The sequence below is a fragment of the Cavia porcellus genome, unplaced genomic scaffold, assembly GCF_034190915.1.
Source record: "Cavia porcellus strain 051 isolate PalLab524CR breed Dunkin Hartley unplaced genomic scaffold, mCavPor4.1 scaffold_5, whole genome shotgun sequence".
Lineage (NCBI taxonomy): Eukaryota > Metazoa > Chordata > Mammalia > Rodentia > Caviidae > Cavia > Cavia porcellus.
Genome location: NW_026947488.1, coordinates 68736360 through 68758853, shown reverse-complemented (window position 1 = coordinate 68758853; position 22494 = coordinate 68736360). Strand labels below are relative to the sequence as shown.

General features: G+C 35.9%; 1 protein-coding gene across 3 annotated transcripts in view; it reads left to right on the top strand.

The window, feature by feature from the left end:
- Slc9a9 (solute carrier family 9 member A9) overlaps positions 1–22494 on the top strand; it is a 691893-nt gene that overhangs the window by 88258 nt on the left and 581141 nt on the right. Inside the window, exon 1 of one of the 3 annotated variants that reach the window (XM_063249140.1) lies at positions 10719–10798. The exons of the other annotated variants lie outside the window; for them this stretch is intronic. The gene's annotated coding sequence lies outside the window, so the exon portion shown is untranslated. Of the gene's footprint in view, positions 1–10718; positions 10799–22494 lie in introns of those variants that run through there. 3 annotated transcript variants of the gene reach the window in all.

The window sequence follows — 22494 nt, the reverse complement described above, 5'->3', positions numbered from 1 at the left end:
GGATGGAAATGGAATGAAAACAATGTGTCAGTGTGCATGTATCAACTCCCCAATATAGTCATTATGTACTGCAAACATATACAACTAAAAAATAACTGAAAAAAAAAGCATCTGAAGTTATACTCTGCTGCAATTCCTGGATTTGTAATTTGAAACAAGACTGTACAATGTGTAAACAAATGAGCAGGGCTGTATATGTTCAATAAAACTTTATTTGTGAACACTGATATTTGAGCTTCACATAGTTTATATATATCACAAAATATTACTCATTTAGTTTTTCACATGGTTTAAAAATATAAAAACATTTATAGCTTACAGCCTATGCAGTAACAGATGGTGGGTATGATTTAGCTCCAAATTCCAATGAACAAAGTTTTTTGCTACCATCCATTTTAAGAATGCACAGTATTTTTTTGCAGCAAAACTGTTTGTTCATTCCTTTTTTCACTTATAACATTTTAAAGTATGATTTGTGTTGTGAGTTAAATACCAGTGATTCAGCTAAGAACTGTAGATGAAGAATGGTCCTCTTTATGTAAGCAGTGATGTTGTGTGCTGGTCATTAAGAACTGCATTTTTAATAACTTCGTGGACAGAGGAAATTATTCTTCTCCTTAACCGTTTATGATTTGCTTATTTAATCCTGGTCCTTTCTCTTTCAGATTTTTTTGCTTCTGTTGGCTCTCTGCTAGATTTTCAGAGTAAAGTCAGACCCAATTTTCTGTGGGGCTGACATTTTACCAGGGGTAAATTCATTCAGATTCTGGGTCATTTACATTTCAAGCCTGCAATTTGATCTGATTATCATTGGCTGGAAGAAAACAGAAGAGCTTTATTTTGTGGGCTGAACTGGTTATCCTAACCTAAGGGCTGGAGTAAAAAAGGGAGAAACCAAAGGTTCAGAGAGCAGTTGTTTTTATTTTTGAAAAGTATGGTATGATGCAAGAGTTTCACAAACACTATTTTCTGAAAGACAGCTGAGCAAAGCTCAAAATTTTTGTCCAAGAATCTAGAAAGGAGAGACAATTCCTGGTGGGAAGGAGGGAATAACTGGAGGGAAACCAAAGGGATTGTTAATGGGACAGATGAGACATGCCTAAGAAAATGTACATACAGAACTGTGCCCGCAGCCTTTCTTCTTTCTTAAGTGGTGTAAAGATGCCTGAAAAAAAAATTAGAAGCAATAAGAGTGGCTATAGTGCTTGTATATGATGTAAAATAAACTTAAAGAAATAGTTGATTTTTGCTGGGGACATAGCTCAGTGGTACAGTGCCAACCTGGCAAGCACAGGTTCTGAGTTTGATATAGTTTTGTTTTGTCTTTTACATTGTATATGAGCACTGTAAGTGGGGAGGTTAACATTTTATGAATGGTATTGGGGATTTAGCTGATTGGTGTAAGCACCTGTCTTGCAAGAGTGAAGTCCCGAGTTTGATCTCTGGTACCAGAAAAACCAAAATAACAACAATAAAAACTTTTTATGAATGATTACTTTATACAAGGTCAATTTATCTATGCTATTGTATCCCCCCCCCCCACACACACACCCATATGATTCTGCTTAGGGTTGTCTGTAAGAGGAATTTGTGGAAGAGATGAAACAGGGACCAGGCCCACTACAACTCCTGTGGATGGGAGACCTCCTTCCCAGTTTCTCTATGTCTGGGCCCAGATTACACAGTGGATTCTCCAGAAAAGGTGCTGCTTTATCTTGAAAATCATCCATGTCTTTAAGGCTGCAATATGAAAAAAGACATAGGTTCCAGTTCATCCCTACTCTTTCCTACTTGGGACATCTTTCTTTCCCATGTTACAGTTCTATTGATATGAAGTCATCACCAGATGCAGAAATAACAGTCTTATACCAACTTCTCAGCTGATTTCTGTGATTGAATAACTATTCTACAGCATGCATCGGGTCACATCAGTGATAGAGCCATGACTGATGTTATGTTTGAAACTCCTTCAATGTTCCATTATATTTCTGAGGAAGATGTGATAGTTAATATCATATGTGTTCTACATATGTTTCTTGATAGGATTATTTACAGCTATTTTTATATGTTCTTCTGACATTGGGAGTAGGATCCCCCCCAAAAAAAATTGGCAAATGAAATGAGTAGACACTTCTCAGAAGAATTACAAATGGCATAAAGAAATGTTCGAAACTATCATTAGAGAAATTATCAAATTGATCATTAGAGAAATGCAAGTCAAAACAACAATTAGATACCATCTTACCTCTGATCATTAAGAAATCAATAAAAACAAATTTTGAGGCTACATGAAAACAAAAACAACAATGATGACAAACAGTTCTACACTGTAAAGTAGTACAATCACTATGGAAATTAATATTGAGATGCCTCAAAAGTTGAAAACTAGAAATTCCATTTAATTCACCAATTCCTCTTCTAGGTATCTTCCCAAAAGAGCTAAAGACATCATATTACAGTGATATGTGCCTACCTGTTTTTATAGCAGGACAATTCCATCAAAAATATGAGTGGATGAAGAAAATTTGGAATTTACATACAGTGGAGTACTGTTTTGCCACAAAGAAGTACAAACTTGAATCATTTGTGGGAAAATAGAAAGACCTAGAAACTATAATGTTAACTAAAATAAATCAGACACATAAGCTATTAAATATCACAATTACTCTTATATGAGAAACTTAAAAGATAAATAAGGAACAATGAAAAATCAATAATAGGAAGTGGAAAGACAGATTTCTTGGATGAAAAGGGGATCAAGAAATGAATGAAAAAGGAGGGAGGAAGGAAAGGATAAAAAGAATTAAGATGTGTTACATGTACCAGCTTCCCATGAACAATGTAATAATTAAGTGCTGAAACATGTTCTAACAAAAATAAAAACAAACAACATAACATTTACCATATACTATCCCTTTCTAAGTGCCTTACATTAATTCATTATTATTCTCACTATAACTAGAATAGGTATGATCATTAGCCTTATTTTATAAATTAAGAAACTGAGCCTTAGGTTTAAATACTCCACCTATTTATTATTGACTTAGTTTACAAATATCAAAGACTTCATTTAAACTCAAATGTTCTAGGAAGATATTTTAATTTTGGTTTTTCCATTGGTACATGTTTGCAGTACATGCAATCTGTGGTCATTGTGGGGAGTGAGTACATGAATATAATACTACTTGTTTCTTTGTTTAATCCCCTTCCTCTTCCGTCCAACATCCTTCCCTCCTCCAAGTTCCCATTCCCCTTTTTTCATTCTTGTCAGTATTAGTAATCTTATACACACGTAAAGTTGATATTCATTGAGGTTATTAGGGTTTTGTACATGGCATATCTTCATTCTACTTATTTTCCCTTCCGCTTCTCCGCTGCCTCATCCTCATTCTCTTGGGATCCCGTCACATTTGCGAGAGGTCCATTCCCTTGTTTCCTATCTGCACCAGCCCATGGATGTATTTTAATATAATCTCAACTAAAATTCTAATGGCTTAATGTTGGGAGCTTGTGAAATTTTTCAAAAACATATACCGCCAAATTCTAACAATTGAAATAGAACATTTCTAGAAGAATCAATAAAGAATAATAAAAAGCCCTAAACACTAAATTTACAAACCCACAGAAGAAGGGCTGGAAGTTGGAAAAAGGACCTGTGAACACTGTCTCCTGGAGAAGACTTTAGTGAGGCTCTCATTCTCCTCTCATCACATTGTGACAGTGACATTGATGGAGGCTGAGCAAACCAGCTTTGTATTTTCACTGTATCATCTCAGCTATGTTAGGGCCCTTCTTCTATGTATTTAGATTTATCCCTGGAAATGTGGGTCCCATCATTTATTCAACTACTTATAAATAATAAAAACTCCCTCTAGTCACTTTCAGTCACAGAAGTAACAGATCCAAGGGGAACAAAAAGTCCAACTGAAAACTCATGTAATCTGGTATTGACTTCTTTCATTGTCACGCATGTTTAAAGACAGCTGTTTATTATTGCAAGGAAAATTTCAGGGGATATCCTAAAATGCACCTATTGGGCCTCTTCCACTCAAATTCCTTAAGGGATCTATAGGCTAGTTTTTTGTTTATTGGTTTGTTTGTCTGTTTTTTTTTTTTTTTTCATCTTTTTCTTCTGTGAGGTGCCATGTCCAGTTTTTGCATGACTCAAAGGCTTCCCCAGGATATGAGATTTTATGGGGATAGTCCGAGGTAAACTACCATGGCTGGTTACCATAGAAATTGCTCTTTAAACAACACAAGTCTAATCTCACAAAATCCTCTCTGGGCCCTTTATAATACTGGCTTTCAATGAGGGTGGGGCTCTTTTTATGGCTATAATCCCACACTTAGAAAAATGCTCAGCACAGAACAGGTGCTAAGATTTTGTTGAGTAAAATGAATTAGTGAATGAATGACTGGGGGAAAATGACCAATGAATTATTAAGAGTTTTTTTTTTTAAAAGGACATTATTCATCATTAGGTTTGTGATAAATGTACTCTCATATACTGCTTATGAAAGTTTAAACTTACTCAGTTATTTTCAGAAACAATTTGAAAATAAGAATGTAAAATATGTGAAGTTCATATTGCTTTAAGAATTAGTCCAGAATGTGACATGTCAAATGATTTAGGTAAAAGGAGTTTATTGTAATGATTGGTTATGGTAAAACATTGAAAGTAATGTAAATGTCTTAAAGAAATTCTGTAGTAAATTTTGATAAGGAAAATGTTTAATAAGTTTTTGTTTATTTACATGATAGACTATTACCTAAGTATTAAGATAATTTGAAAATTAATTTTTATTCCCAAGTGATTCCTAGAAAAATGTGCATGGCATAATGGTAAAAAGAAAAGCAAAATATACAAATTTATATATCATAATTTTAAAATTATATGCCAATAAAAATTTGGAGTAGATTCTTATAATATTGATTCATTAAAATTCTGATTGGTGGAAAAACTGGTAGTTGAAGTTTTCTTCTTTATATTTTGTTTAAATCTTACATTTTATTGATAAAGTCAGAAAAGTACATAAAACTTATTTTAAATCATAGTTGATAGAGAAATGCTGATTAATGAATGTTGATGGTGTTAGCACTTACACTGACAAATACAGACTCGTTGAACAGGAATCAAACATGCATTAATTTTCATTGCCTAAAAATAAGTCCAGATATATGGAAGATATAATTTTACTTCTATGACTCAGGTATGTGTAAAAAGAAACTTCCTTTATTTTTGATGAATGATCTGTGTCTTTTAATGGCAGAAAATATTTGATTTGGTAGATACAGTTTTTTTATCCAGTTTATGTCATTTATTTTGGGTAATCACCTATAGTAATTAAAATATCTGTGTATTTTTATTTGCTTTTTTCCATTTCTTCCTTGTCTGGTTGATGTAAATGTTGAGGAAATGGCTCCAAAGAAGTGTCATTTGTTTTTTGCTGACCCTCATTAAGTATTTCACTTCATTTGGCCACTTGCCACATCTGCTATGTTGTCTCTTATTAACTGGAGTCCTGCTCTGTCAGTCACGGGGAAAAGGCTGGTTTCTGGGCACTGTTTATCACTGAAGTTATAGCAACCAGATTTTATTGATTATATGTTAAATACAAGAACATTTGTTCTAATAACTTGAGGTGTCCTAAGTCATGTAATTCTAACATCATCTCCGTGAGAGTTTTAGAGGTTGGTATCTGAAAACCCAGTTTGGGGATATTAAAAAATATTATAATAACTGATGTGAGATAGTTACAAGTAAGAAGATTGAGGCTTAGACAGTTTAAACACCTTACCCATAGCCAAAGAGCATCACGGTCAGACTGTCCCTGGGCCTGGCTACTGTCCTCAGTTGTCAGGTCACCTCACACTATACCTAGCTCATTTCACCCCAGATTTCTTCTGGACTCCTTTCTCGAGGAGACTCTTGGCTGCTTATCCACAGAATGATCAGGGCCTGTGAATTTGTTCTCAAATATCTATTTGATTCTCCAACCATCACTGATTTAGCTCTCCCCACTGGGTTTGGAGGAGAAATGAGTGGCTTATCAGTTATCCAGGCTCTTCACATGGAATGAAGGGACCTTGCTACAATGATTCAATTTTTTAGAACCTACCTGTTATGGGCGGAATGTTTGTTATCACCCAAACTTCATATGTTAAAGTCTAGTTCTTAGTGTGACAGAATTTGGAGATGGACTTTAGATTAATTTGGGACCCTCATGGACTCCTTATAAAAAGATAAAATGCTATGTGATGATGACATGGAAAAGATGCTCAGTCATCTATGAACCAGAAGTTGGTCCTCACCAGAAACCAATTCTGCTAGAACCTTGCTCTTAGACTTCCCAGTTTTGAAATCTGAGAAAAGTAAAGTCCTCTTGTCTCTCCCACATAGCAGCCTGTGCCTGTCATCCTAGCTATTAATAGTCTGAGCCAGAAGCATCATTTGAGGCAGGCATTTGTGACTAGCCTGGGTGAGATAGTAAGAATTTGTCTCAAAAACCATATCAAATGATTGTTTGTTTGTTTAAGTTATCCTTTGTTATAGCTCATCCCTGGAAGACTTTCATCCGTTCTCTTCCTTGTTTGATCTTCAAGTGTTAGAGCCTGATGTCTGAAAACTCAGTTTGGGGACTTTAAAAAAGTAATTGCAAAGACAGGTTATGGGCACAGGGATTGCTAGATATTTGAGGAAAATCGTTCAAACAAGTCTTAATTTCAGGTGTTACACATTTCTTCCTTTTCTGGATTGGTCGTTATGACACACAGTTGAAGGTACAAAACTGTGTACAGTTGAAGGTATATTACACAGTGACAATATTGGATAATATTTCAGAATGTTACTGTGGCCCTTCATTTCTTAACACTGACTGATGTTAACACTTAACACTGATGCTATAAGGGATCATCTCCTCCCAGAAGCACCTTTTTTTTCCCTCTCTCTCTCAGAATCGCCTGCTCCCCATCCTCCCAAAATTCTTAAGAATGATTAAGGCCTAAGTTCTGATGTTCAAAGAGTAAGCTCCACACTGGTGGAAGTAAAGCCTTGGGTGTCAAAAGGAGAAACTGTAGCTGCTGTTGCTATGTCAGAAGTACACAGGAAAGAACTCAGAGATGGACCCCATAGAGGGCTACTAACAGTTTTTCTAACAGGATTGTTCTCATGTTTTATTACATGGTATGCAAAAAAAAAAAAAATACTGCAGTTTAATTTATCGGTGGGAATCATAACACTAACAATAATGAGTATTAGTTGATATTTTTCATTTTGCCCACATATCTACATTGCAAATAATTGTTTCCTCCTACAAGGGGAAATAGTCATTATTCTATTTGTTTTTTTTTGTTGTGTTTTGGTACTGGGGATCAAATTCATGACCTCATGCTTGCTAGGCAGGCACTTGTGCCCCTGAGCTACATCCCCAGACCTCAACATTCTTTTTCTTTTATATCAGAGGGTTCAAACTCATTAACTCTGTTCAACTCTATGCTGCTGTTTCTATTTAGAGACTAAGATATTACAGTAAGTTTGGCTACCCAGCCCCATTGTACTTGAAGCAGCAAAGTTATAAAATAGAGGAGCATGAAGAAATACAGGCAAATCAATCTGAGATTTATCTGTGTCCTTTTCTCCTTGTAAGCACTTCCTGAGAAGATGGCAGTGGAGGAAGAGAGTGAGAGTTTAGTCAGTCATATTGGCTATTTATAAGGTCTCCTGGAAAGGTTTGAGATAATAGAAAGATGATCTTTTTTTTCCTCTTTATTGTTAACATTGTATCCACTTCCTAGTCTGTCCTGTTGTCCTCAGTATTATGAAAAATGCGGCGTTGGCCAAATCTAAGGCAACAGCATCACATCTTGGTACCTTGAGCCTACCATATTCACGTTGCCCTTCTTAATTTTTAAGCTCACTGCCACAAAGCACCCCCAAATTGAATCTGAACATTTCCATACTGCAGTAGATTCTCAACTAGTGATCAGAAAACCCAGAGAATCTTGTTCTATAATTATATGAATAAGCAAATACAGATCATGCTTTCTGTAGAAAGAATAGCCAGATGAACCACTTTTATATTCAGATCATTGTTGCCATTATAATTTTTATCACAACTTTGCCTAAAAGTTGGCTCAGCGACAATTTATACCTCTATAAAATTTATTTCTGCTTTTTTTTTTTTGAACTGGTCAAATAGAGAGAGGAATCACCCTTAAAGAAATTTTGTTCAGCCCTAAAGACCAAGTTCTAGAGGATACAAGCTTATCTAAATTTTTGTTTAATGGTCTTTCTCTTTCCTTTGCTTTTCAAAAATAACATGCATTTGATTCTTACTTTACTTAAGTTACTGAAAATACCTCTTTTATGCTACTCTGAGTAGTTCACTAAGGCTTTTTTACACTTAAATCACGAAATAAATTTTTAAAAAAACTCTCAGATAATATTTCTATGACTTTGATGTTCATCACTGTAGTGTATTGCCCATCCTACATCCTGTCTATGTCCATACCATTAACCTCTGCACCAGACAGTAGTGAATGTCTGCCAGTGGATCCAAACTGATTCATTGAGAACAGGAGTAATAATAATAATAATGTAAGTTTTATGCTTATTAAAGGCAAAGGACACAAGCAGAGGTTCATAAACATTGCTAATAAGAGAAATGCACATAACTCAGATGAACCATTTTTTGCTCAGCATCCTGACAAAGATTACAAAGTCTGACAACACAATGTATAGGAAACATGTCACAAAACTGACATTGTCAATATCAGGGCTGAAAAAAATCAGTGCTAAAATGTGGCAAAATCTATCAAAATTTCCAGTTGTGTAAGTTGTTGACCCATAAATTCCAAGACATGTATCCAATAAACATATATGTAAAGGGATAGATGTAGAAGGTTATTTATTGTAGTCTTATTTGCAATGGCACTTTATTGGAAACAATCTAAAATATTTATTAATACGTCACTTGCTACATTAATTGAGGTACATCTCTACAGTGGAATAAAAAAACTTTAAAAAGTTTGGGCCAAGGATTTAGTTTATCAAAATAAGTGTCTGCCTGGCAAGCGCTAGGTTGTGAGTTAATCCCTGGTACAAAATCTAAAACCTTTAAGAAGACTGATATATTTAGATAGATACTAACTCCTAACTATAAATGAAAAAACGAAGTACTGAAAGAGAATATTAAAGAAATACAGTTGTAATTTTATGATAGAAATTAGTGACAAATGGGATTCATGAAACAGAAAGTCCTTTAAATTTCATCATGGATTATTGCTATAAAAATTATGGAACTTCATTGGTTACAGAACTACCAGGACTCTAAAAGTAAATAGAATATGAGGAACAAATTCCTCCAGGGTGACTTTCTACTTAGATTAGTTGTGTGGAACAGCAGTAATATACTATAGTTGTTAAGAACCTGAATAGTGGAGCCAGACTGCCAGCTCATCATGGCTGTACCACTGATATCTTTATGATGTTGGGAAACTAATCTCTGTGTTTCCCAATTTCCTTACCTGAATATTCACTTTAATGTTCCTGCCATACAGGATTTTTGTGAGTTTTAATAAATTATGTGTGAAACTAGCAATAGTGTCTAGCACAATATAAGACTTAAATAATGACTTTTATTTTTGTGTATCAGATACCAGATCAGATACCCTGTGGGATTTTTCAAAAATTAAACCTTTGACAGTAGGACTTATAGGCAATGTGTGCAAGTCCTGGCCAAAAGCTAAGCTGCTAACATGAAACTTCTTTTTATAGTTAACTCTAAAATCTCTATCCAAACTTGAGAGAACAGGAATGTGATGAATGTGATAGACGGTCATTCAGCATCAGTTCCAGCCTCCTTCAAGTGTGCCTGGAATCCTGCAAAGGCAGGTGAACTAAAACTCACCTGTCTCAAACTCCTAAATACAGGATATCAGTTACTCAGCAATTGCATTTGTATGGAGTCTTTAAGGTGGTGGAGGATCACAGCCATATTTCTGTTGATTTGACACACTCGACTGACAAGGCTGGTTGGGAAGGCATTAAACCCAATACCTGCTCACTCATCCTGTGTGTGAAAAGAGTCTATGTGATGGGGAAGACAGAGCTGCAGCTCTCTGATCTCTGAATCATAGTATTGGCTGTATATCCTGACCCAGAGTCTCACATGTCTGAATATTTCAGAATAGCAGCCCCTGGGCAGGTCTGTTCTGTGATGTTGACTAGGAATATTCTCTGGTCCCTGTTCCTCCAGATACTTCAAAAGTTACTAGTTACCCAGTTCTCAGCATTGCATTCTTGCTATACTTTCTCCAGCAGCCAAACCCTGACTGATTTAAACAGGGAGCCATAAAGCAATCCTTTGTTAAATGACTTATTTTTCCAATTTATTCATTGTGACCTCGCTGAGCTTGTTTTCTAATGGAGTAAAATAAGACAAGAAAGGAGCAGGCTGAGATTTTGAAATGCTGACAGAAGATAATTCCTTAAAACGAATAACAAACAGTGTCATCATATCTACAAAGGGAAAAACTTAGGCTTCTGCCATAGTACTGTCACAAGGGTACAATGTGGTCATGGAATTCATTCCTCCAGGGTAGCTTTCAGCATACTTATTCCTTTACAAATTCATGTTAGATATTTTTACTTGTTTAGAGATACTCAGAACTGTTTTGCTATGCTAGTTTGAGAAACTGTTTGTTTTTTGTTTGTTTAGATGGGATCTGAATTTATGGTCCAGGCTGTCCTTGAACTCATGATCTTCCTGCTTAAGCCTCCCTGGTGTTGGAATTATAGGTATGTACCACCAGGCCCAGCATGAGAAATTGGCTTTTTAATGACCCATCATTCATCAAAACAGTTTCCTGTACTCGGCCAGCTTTGGGCTTCCTGAAAGCTGCCGTCAGCCTCCACTCTGCTTTCCTGCTGCCTGCCTTCACAAAGTTCTGAAAGCCATATACTCACTTTCTTCTCTTGCTTCAGCAGTGGACATATGATCCCGTTCCAGAGGAACTCTGCTTGAAGCACCTTCTGTAAAAACTTTTGTTTTCCTTATGAAGTAACAGACAGTTAGGGGAGGTCTCTCTTCCTTTGTTTCTCTTACCTTGAGAATAAATATGATCTCTAAAGCTGTAGCAGCCATTCTGTGAATATGATGTGACAAGTCAATTCACCAAAGATAGCAAAGAAGACAGAATGAGCTTGGATCTTTGATGACACTATTAAGCCACTGCAGCCACCATGGACTCCTTATTCCAGCTATTTCTTTATGTGAGAATAATGTAACCCTATTTGTTTAAGCAAGTGTTTTTTGGATATTGTATTCTTCCAGTCCCTTTTCCACACAAGACAGTCATCCCTTGGTTGGTATCCTCACGGCATTTGTTCTAAGATCATCCCTGCTGGGCCCCATGGATACCAAACTTTTTGTATGCATAAGTCTTTTCTATAAAATAACATAGTATTAGGGGCAGGGGATTTAGCTCAGCGGCATAAGCATCTGCCTTGCAAGCAGGTGGTCGTGAGTTTAATCCCTGGTACTGATAAAAAGTTAAAAAAAACATAGTATTAGCATATAAGCTATGGTTATACAGAATTTCTGTACTAAATCATCTCTACATTACTTATAATAGCTAATACAACATAAATGTCATGTAAATCATCTTATGGTACTGTTCAGAAAAAAGTCTGTACACGTTCAGTAGACATCCTTTTTAAAAAGAAAAGGTATATTTCTGTCTGATGTGGCTTGACTCAGTAGATGTGGGGCTTACAGATATGAAGATCTCATTGTATATTATTTATACCACCTAAAATTTCTTTTAGGATCACAAGATGACTGGTATGAAAGTAAATTGAAAACTCCAAAATAGGAACTAATTTTAAAGTCTTATTTTACAGATAATCAAATGATTTTCTGAATAGTTTAAGGTAAATTTTAGTGAAATGATAAATCCTGAAATAAATAGGCCACATATTCAACAACCCGGGTGAAGTCTTCTTTCTTAAATTATTAATAACCTATTTAGTTCCTTCAAAGTACTCCACTGGCATTTGATATTTAATCCTCAGAATTTCCACAACAGATTATAAAGCTTCATTTTACAATGGAAGAAGCGAAAACAAGGTTTCTCAAAGACTTTCTTAGAGATACTATATGCCTGTGGCAGATTCAGAACTAAACATCAAAGAATCTAGCAATCCATTGTGCAATTGGTTTTCTCAGGTAAGTTTAATATGCAGAGCATAGCACAGTCCAAGGAAGATGTAAGCATTTAGAAAAAATTTATCTTATATGTACATTCAAAGTAATATAGCTAATCATATAGGATTTTTATACTTCCAAATAAAATCATTAGGAGAAGATAAGGAAAGAATACTTCTACCACTAATGAATTTAAATCTACTCATGTCTTGACAACTCCATCCTTATTCTGAAAAGTTTAGATCTTTTGACATTACATATTAAAAAACAAAGGAAAAATAAAAGAGAATTTCTTTCAGTACTGAGAATTTAACTCAGCCAGCGCCTTCACACTGAGCTACATTCCATCTCTTTTTAAATTAAGGAATTTATTTATTTATTTATTTTGAGATTAATAACACTTTTAAATTTTGAGACACATTATTTATTTATTTTGAGCCATTATTTCAATCCTTGTGCTTTAGCCTCTGTGAGTGCTGGGTTTAGAGATGTGCACCATCGTGCCTGTCTATAAAGAAGTATCTTATTGCCCTTGTGGGATGTGAATTCATGCTTATCCTTTTTAAAAAGGCTAAAAATAATACTTTATCAAAAACTCATTCAGAAGTGTGGTACTTAGAATGTTCTTACACCTTCAACTCAGGAAATTGTTCTGAAATTTAAATTTAATTTTGTTTAAATTAGTTTGATGAAACAAAATCCTGGTCTTTAATTAATGGTGTCATTTTCCAGAAGAAATGTAATGCATTTAAAGTCTTATCTAAATTCTGTGTCAGTAAGTTTAACATGATATGAGATCATGTTAAGTGGAGAAAGAAAAAAAAAAAAAAGGAAATCAAACAGAAATACAAAACAGCCTTATCTGAGTCTATAGAATTACTATCTCTATTTTCAAATCTAAAGAAGGCTGATGTAAGAATTTCCTAAGCTACCTCTGCAAATTCTTAGCCACGAGACTTTGCCCAACTACTCCCTCTCTGTTTAATTTCCTCATGTGGTAAAGGAACATAATGGTAAGGACCTATTGCACTGGGTTGTTGGGTGGATTAAATGAAATGATACAGTACCAATAATACCGGCTGCCATAATTGCCCAAAATAGCCGTAAAACAATGGATACAAGGAAGGAATGAGCACCTAAGACAACCACCGTAGAAGTTGTCTGAATACTAGTGGAGGTGGTACTCCTCCACTAGCTCCTGTTAAGTTTAAATTACTGCCACTTGCATATTTTCCCTTTACTTGTTAGCAAGTGCCTCACAGGACCTATATCAAGGACAATTATTTTGTTTGTTGGTTTGATACCAGGGATCGAACTCATGACCTAGCACTTGCTGGGTAGGTACTTGTGTAGCTGAGCTAAATCCTTGACTTTTTTTTAAGAGAAAAAAAAAAAGACACAGCAAAGAAAAACAAAAAGCAAAAGAGAAAAACAAACAACAACAACAAACCAAAGAGAATAACAGCATAGGTTTACAAAACAAGGTGACAGAAATTTATACAAATTTATGTCTTTTTCCTTTTCTCTTCCTTATTCATTTCCCCTATCCCAGTTACTTTTCCTCTTTGAGAAATTTCTTACCCTTACACAATATTTTTTGTAGATTTTGAATAATGTTTACACTTTCAGTTTCATGCACTAGGGAGACAATACAGTATTTACACACGTGAGTTTGATTTATCTCATTTATGAGTATGGTCTCAAGTTGCAGGCACTTACCTATAAAAGCCTCAATGCAGTCTTTCTTTATAGCTGAGTAGTTCTCCATTGTATAAAGATACCACATCTTTTTTATCCATTCCTCAGTTGATGGGCACTTGGGTTGTTTCCAAGATTTGGCTATTACAAGTTGTGCTCCTATAAATATGGATGCACATATAACACTGTAGTATGATGTTTTCTGTGAATCTCTAAAGCCTAGCTTTTGAGGAATTTCCAGACTGGTTTCCACAGTGGTTGCACCAGCCTACATTCCCACCGTCAATGGAGAAGAGTTCTTTTTCCTTGTAGCCCTTCCAGGATTTGTTATTGGTTGATTTCTTGATCTTGGCCATTTTTTCTGCAGTGAGATGGAATCTCAATTTTGTTTTAATTTGCTTTTCCTAAATGACCATTAATGTTCAACTTTTTTCATATATTTAGTTGCCATTTGTATTTCTTCATCTGAGAAGTATGTTTTCATCTCAGATGCCCATTTTTCGATTGGATCCTTGAATTTGGTAGGGGGGGGCTGATTTTTAAAAACTCTTTATATGTTCTAGATAAAAGTCCTTTGTGTGAGGGACAGTAGGCTAAGATATTTTACCAATTCATGTTGGAAAATTCTTTCTGTTGGAGATTTCTTTTGACATGCAAAAGCTTTTTAACAAGATGAGATTCCATTTGTTGATTTTGAGAAGTATTTCCCATGCAGTTTGATTTTTGTTCGTGAATTCTTGGCCTACCCATAGGTTGCCAAGATTTCTACCTACTTTGTCTTCCAGTAGATTTAGTGTTTCTATTTTAATATTTAGATACCTGATCCATTTTGACTTTAGTTTAGTACATGGTGATAGACATGGGTCTACTTTTAATCTTCAGCATATGGAAAGCCAGTTTTTCTAGCACCACTCCTATGTTTGGCCCCTTTGTCGAAGATGAGATGGCTGTATCTTCTAATCTTTTCCACTGATCTTCAGATCTGTTTTTATTCTAGTACCATGCTGATTTTATTGCAGTAGCTTTGTAGTATAATTTCAAGTCAGGGAGTGTGATGCCTCCTGCCTTGCCTCTGTTGCCCAGAACTGCCTTTGCTATTCTAGGTTTCTTCTGGTTCCAGATGAATTTTAGGAATGATTTCTCTAGATCTGTGAGATATGCAAATGTTATTTTGATTGGAATTGCATTAAATCTATATAAAAATTTGGGGAGAATGGCTATTTTCAAAATATTTGTTGAGCAGGGAATGTCTTTCCATAATCTGAAATCCTCTGTAATTTCATTTTTCAGAGTAATGTAATATTCAGTGTATAGATCTTTTACTTCCTTTGTTAAATTGATTCCTAAGTATTTCATTTTTTGGATGCTATAGTGAAGAGTGTGGTTTTCCTTATTTCTCTCTCAGTGAGCTTGTTTTTTGTGTACAAGAATGCTATTGATTTTTGAGTGCTGAGCTTGTATCCAGCTATATTATTGAATTTGGTTATTACCCCTAGAAGTCTTTCAATGGGATTTTGGGGATCTTCTATGTAGCATATCATATCATCTGCAAGTAATGATAATTTAACTTTATCCTTTCTTATTGTTATTTTTATTTTTCTCGCTTGTCTAATTTCTCTGGCTAATGTTTCCGGAACTATATTAAATAGGAGTGGTGATAATGGACCTCCTTTTGTTCCTGATTTTAGGCTGAAAATTTCCCATTTTTGCCATTTAGTAAGATGTTGGCTGTTGGTTTATCATATATGGCTTCTATCAGTTTGAGGTGAAGACCATCTATTCTGATTTTCTGTAGAGTTCTTGTCACAAATGACTGCTGGGTCTTGTCAAAAGCTTTTTCTGTATCTATTGAGATGATCATGTGATTCTTGTTTTAGGCTCTGTTAACATGGTGTATTACGTTTATTGATTTGCATGTGTTAAACCACCCCTGTATTCCTGGGATGAATCACTTGATCATGGTGTATGATAATTGATAATTCTTGATAATTTGTTGCATTCTATTTGCCAATTTTTTTTATTGAGGATTTTTGCATCTATGTTCATTAGGGAGATTGGCCTATAATTCTCTTTTCTGGTTGTGTCTTTCTCTGGTTTCAATATTAGAGTAATACTTGCTTCCAGGAATGGGTTAGAGAGAATTGCTTCTCTTTCAATCTCACTGAAGAGTTTGAGGAAGTTGGCATTAAGTCTTCCCTGAATTTCTTGTGGAAGTCAGCAGTTAATTCATCATGACCTGGGCTTTTCTTGTTGGTAAATTTTTAATTACATTTTCAGTATCATTAACTGAAATTGGATTATTCATCAATTTTACATCTTCTTGACCCAGTATTCATATGTTTATAGGCATCTGTCCATTTCTTCTGTGTTATCAAACCTGTAAGAGTAAAGGTTTTTGAAATAGGTATTGATGATCTTCTGTATTTTCACAGGGCCTGTAGTGATTTCATCCTTTTCATTTCTTATTGCTTGGATTTGAGTTTTTTCTTTCCTCTTTTTAATAAGATTGACTAGGTGTTTGTCAATTTTATTTATTTATTTTTTTCAAAGAACCAACTCTTCAATTCATTAATTCTTGGTATTTTTTTTAGTTTCAATTACATTAATTTCTGCTCTGATCTTTACAATTTCTGCTCTTCTATGAGCTTTGGGCTTGACTTGCTCTTCCTTTTCTAGAAGTTTGAGGTACAGCATTAGGTTGTTTGTTTGTATTCACTCCACTTTTTTGATATGGGAGTTTAGTGCTATAAATTTCCCTCTGAGGACTTTCATTTCATCCCACACATTCCAGTAAGCTGTATTTGCATTTTTTAAAATTGTAGACATAGTTCAACTTTTTCTTTAATTTCTTCTGTGACCCATTTGTTCTTTAGGAGAGTGTTATTTAATTTCCATGTGTGTATGGAATTCTTGTGGGGTTTTTTGTCATTAATTTCCAATTTTATTGCACTATGGTCAGATAATATGCATGGGATAATTTGAATTCATTTGCATTTACTTAAGCATGTTCTGTGGACTAGCATATGCTCTATTTTAGAGAATGACCCATGTGCACCTGAGAAGAATGTATATTCTGATGTTGTGTGGAACACTCATTACACACCTACTATGTCCATTTGTTCAGACAAGTTTGATCCAGTTCTGTTATTTCCTTGCTGATTTTTTGTTTGGTTGATTTGTGACAATGAGTTGTTTAGGCCCCACATTATAATTGTATTATTGCTTATTTGAGTTTTTATGTCTATTAAGATTTATCTTACATAGTTGAGTGCTCCCATATTTGATGAGTATATATTTATGATTGTAATCTCTTCCTCTTCAAGCTGTCTCCTAACAAGTATGTAGTGATCTTCTTTATCTCTTTTGATCATTCTTAGTTTGAAGTTCACATTGTCTGCAAATGGATTAGCTACCCCACTTTTTTCTGGGTTCTTGTTACGTGGAGTATTGTTTTCCATCCTTTGACTTTTAGTGTATGAATTTCATTTTGAGTTAAATGTTTCTGAATACAGCATAGTTTTGGATTTTGTTTCTTAATCACTCTGTGATTCTGTTTCTTTTTATTGATGAGTTGAGACCATTTACATTGATTATGTAATTGTTATGCGCTCACTTATCCCTGTCATGTTGTTTTTCTGTTATTCATTTTCTACTTTTTCTGTTTCATTATTTGCCCTGCTTAGTGGTTTCCTTCTGCTGTTGTTCTTAGAATTGTTATCTTTGCTCTTTCTAGAGTATCTTTTAGTCCTCTTTGTAGTGTTGGCTTGGTGGAATTTCTTCAGTTGTTCTTTGTCGCGGAAGTATCTTATTTCTCCATCAATTTTCAAAGGTACATCAATCCGGACTGAAAGTTGCCTTCTTTCAGGACTTGAAATACTTCACTCAAAGCTCTTCTTCACTTGAAGTTTTTTTTGTTTGGTTGGTTTTTTTTTTTTTTTTTTTTGTTTTGTTTTGTTTTTTTTTGTTTTTTTTACTTGAAGTGTTGTGTTGAGAAGTCTGCCTTGATTCTGATAGGCTTTCCTTCATAAATGATGTTTCTTTTCTCTGCCAACTTTTACTGTTCTGTTCTTGTGCTGAATTTCCGATATCCTAATTATTACACGTCTGCATGAAGATTTATTTTGGTTATGGCTAATTGGAGTCTATATGCCTCCCTTATCTGTATATCAAATTCTTTTCGTGTGTTTGGAAATGTTCTGCTATTATTTCTGTAAATGGTCTTCATATGTCATTTGTGTTTACCCTTGTTTTTTCGTTGACACTTTTTATTGTTATAGTTGATACACTGTGTCAACTTGAGACATTTATAATATTAATTCAGAGACTCAGCAGGGAGGTAGGGTTCTTACTTTATAAATAGTCTCATCCTGTGCAATAGGAGGGCACAGAAATTTTATGAGTGCTACAACTGCCCTGGGTGTGGAATGGCCTGAGTATAACGTAAAAACGAGGAAAGAAGGCTTGCTCTTGCTCTCTTTTGCTCTGGCTGCTACCTTGAAGTGTTGCACCAGTGTCTCGCCACCATGCCTTGGAGCCAGCTGATTATGGACTGAAACCTTCACTAACGGTGAGCTAAATAAACCTTTCCTTCTTTTCTTTTGGGTGTCTGGTATTTTGTCCCAGCAATGAGAGAAAAGTAACCAAGACATACTGTTTCTCTTTGCATCATGTTGCAGCTGTTGAATGGTTGCTTTTTGACTCCTTGTTAATTTTTAAGAGATCTTTTCTTTATGATCATAAACTTGTATCCTGTCTTCAAGGTCTGAGAGTCTGTCTTCAGCTCCATTTAAGTGGTTTTTCTAGCTTTCAGTGGAACTTTTAATTTCCTGAATATTTCTTTGAATCTATTTCATGCATCCTAATTCTTTCTTATATTGTTCATTCAAGGTTTCCATCATTTTCTTATGTTCCTCTATTTCTTTTATCTAGATCTTTAGATATACTCAGCATTTATTTCATGTTGTTTGTCATCTCTTTATTTACCTGAGAGATTTCTGATCTGATTTCCTCAATAGCTCCATGGAGTTGTTTTGTTACTTCAGGTACTATCATTTCACAAAGGTGTGTGATTTCCAGTGTCTTCAATTTCAATGTCTCTAAGGTTTGTTCTCCATGGGTTGGAGGACTGTGACTGCGTCTTACTCTTTTGTTTTGTCATTTTCCTCTGGGACCCATATGGCTGGCTGGGCACCCTCCCAATGGGTTGCACTGGGATGCTGCACTGGGCAGAGTTTCAATTCTCCGATACCTCCGTGGCTAGCCAGTGCATGCTCCCAAACTATAGCACTGGACCCTTGTGCTCTGTTACCTGTGAGGTAGGTGTTCCCTTGATGGGTTGCCCTAGGTTGCACTGGGATGCTGAGCTTGGATTGTCTGTGCAGCTAGCAAGGACACATGTGGTACCAGGAGTGTGGTACCAGGGCCTTGCACCTGGCTGAGTAGAGCTCAGGGCCTCTGAGACCCAGGTGGGTAGTGAGGACTCACACCCAGAATGTGGCACCACTGGGGCCTTGCTCCTGGTTGGGAGGAGTTTAGAGCCTTTAGACCACCTGGCTTGCCAGGGCACACTTCCAGAGTATGGTACCAGGGCATTGCTCCTGGCTGGGTGGAGTACAGAACCTCTGGGACCTGTGTGGCTAGCTGGGATGTACCCCTGAACTGTGGTGTTATCAAGTACACTTTGGAAAGTGCCAGGGCAGATCCTTGAGAGTTGACATAGGACACACACACACACACACACACACACACACACACACACATACACACACACAATTAGTGCTATCTGTTATTAAGGACAGTGATATTAAAGCAGGCAGAGCTGAGTTTTAAGAATGAAAAATATGATGGTTAGCAAGATCACAGGTGTTTCTGACCAGAATTCACTATAAAAGGGAAGAAAATGATTTTGAAAAATATTAAGAATTATTTTTTATGAGAAGCACATGGATACTCCAAAATGCACTTTCCAGAAATCCAGAATGTGTAGTAGAATTCTGATGCACTCTCTGGATTTCTTGCAAGGACCATGGGTTTACCATGGAAATGCACACCTTGTTTTCCTCATACCTGCATAATAATTAATCCTCTTCATGTCGACTGTATCTAAGTTTTTAGTGGCACTGTGGGAAAAACTGTATCTAACCTTATTTCAAAAAACATATGATACCCTTTAAGGAAGCAGCATATGTGCAGAGGAGGAAGTATTAGACACATGATGGAAAGGAGAGGCCAGTCCTGTAGTAGTTTGGAGAGACTGATACTGACCCCTCTGGGATGGAAGTGATATAACACCTTGAGAATGAGCAGTTGTTTACTATATTCTTGCACATAAAAATCACAACATTGATAAACAACTGTTTCTTAAAGAAGAACACACTGGCATCTTATTTATATATGAGTTAATTGTCATTTGGAGGCTATGGTATGTGTGGTAATCATTCATGTGTGACATCATGAACCAGCTATTTTACTATTGTTTTTTAAAAGTTAATTAGGAACTCATTTTCCTGATCCAGTGCCATGGGTTCCTATGTAAGCAAACCAAAACCAACTCATGGAAATAGTAAAATAAAACCAGCTTAGCCAGTATAAAACCATCAATTAACCTCTAACTAGAGACAACAGTTTCACTAGTCAAATGTTTTCTATCTTGCTTCCACATCCCTCTTATAAAAGTTTTCCTCTTAATGCCCCTTGAAGGAGCCTGAACTATTTGTATTTTGGTGCTGCCCAATACATGAATCCCTTTAAGCTCAGATAAATTTCTTCAGATTTTGATGCTACCTAACTTTGTATTTTAACATGATTTTTAAAGAGCCTTTAGTATTATTTTGTTTGTGTATGGGCTCTATTTGCTTGTATTGCTCTATGAATTCATACATCCGTCAAATCATCTCTTAGACCAGTGATGTTGTGGGGGATTGACAACTGGTGATCAACTTGCCACACCCAGCTGAACTGAATCATAATGGTGCTGGGTGTGGAGGGACTACCTGAAGATTGTTGCCTACTGCATAAAAAAGAAAACTAGTGTGAAAGACGCAGGCTGTTTATTCTCCTGGAGGAGCTTGTCATGCTGGCTTCCTGATAGGAACTTGGCAGTTCTCACTGGAGGAGCTTAGCTCCTCACTGTTGCTGAGGATAACTACAGTTCATATTGAGGGAGTTCTGGTTCTTACTTTGAGCATCACTTCCTGGCTGCAGAGGTGAAGGCAGTGGGCTATTGATTCTCTTAGAGAATCTTGTCTCACTGGCTTTCTTGATATAAAATGATATGAAATGTGATATGATATATGTGTTCATCATCAGAGGAGCTTGAGACCTTGCTGTCACTAAGGATGGCTAAGAGTTAGGAGAGCTCTAGTCCTCACCTTGAGCATTGCTTCCTGGCTCCAGTGCAGATCCCTCAACCTGCTGGCACAGATCCTTCATCCTTCTGGCACAGATTTTCTAGCTTCCACCACTGACATTTGGGCCTTCCTAGTACAGATCCTTGCTACAGACTTCCATGAGATGTTGTTCATGCAATGTCTCTAGGCCTCCAGTTAGACTCATGGAGGATGTTGCCATGGGCTCTAGGTCTTTAGCTGAACTCATGAAGTACATTGTATGGTTTTCAGGCCCTTATTTGGATTCTTTGGATCTGTACTATGTCAACAGATCTCCCTTACTCTTTCGTATTTGACTCTTTGGACAAATATTAGAAAAATAATACTATAAATTATGTGTCCTATATTATATCTCTTCCCCTACAAACCCTGACTACAGCAGATGATGAATCCTTTAGAGCTTTTGATGATACAAAGACACCCCTTAGGCATGTATGCCATAGGTTTATCACCATTGTCAGAAGTTCTCAAACTTTAGCCAACAAAATCATCTGAAGTTTTATGAAACAAAGATTTATAGACTCTCCTTCACCAGATTTCATATAATTCAATCTGAGGTGGAAGAATCTAATAAACTTTTTGGGGTAGAAATGCTAACAAGTTGTCAGATGAACCTGTTCCTGCTGGCCTTGTAAATTCACTTTGAAAGCTGTAATATTTGACTAGCAAGAGTACTTCTGTGATATTTAAATACAAGCTCATATTTACGAGGATAAGATTTTTAGGATTTAGAAAAACTTTCTTAGATACATTAATATATAGGTAGTTGTCTTTATTATTATATTAATAATAGCTCTGTGATGCTTTTAGAAAAAGCACAGATGACTCACTTGAACTTCTGGCCTTCCCAGTGTAGTCTTCTGAAATTTAAAGCTTCAAACGTATAAGTTATAGAGGAAATGTTCTCTTTTTCACATGTCCTGGTTTGGCCCAAAGAGAAAGACACTTTTGCCAACACTTTGTACTCCTAGCGTTATTCTGTAAAGGAAGCTTGTGTCCCTCTCTCCATCTCTGGTGGCAGAGTATGGTAAGCTGGAGCCACGTTGTGCACTACAGGACCATGTTCATAATAGAACAAGGACTATCTGCCCTTATTTGACTTTCTGAGCTCTCAGGTATAAATAGTCTTGTCACTTGTCATTCAACAGTGAACCCAACTGAATATGCTCCTTTCATAGGCAAAAGTCACTATTGGAGACAGT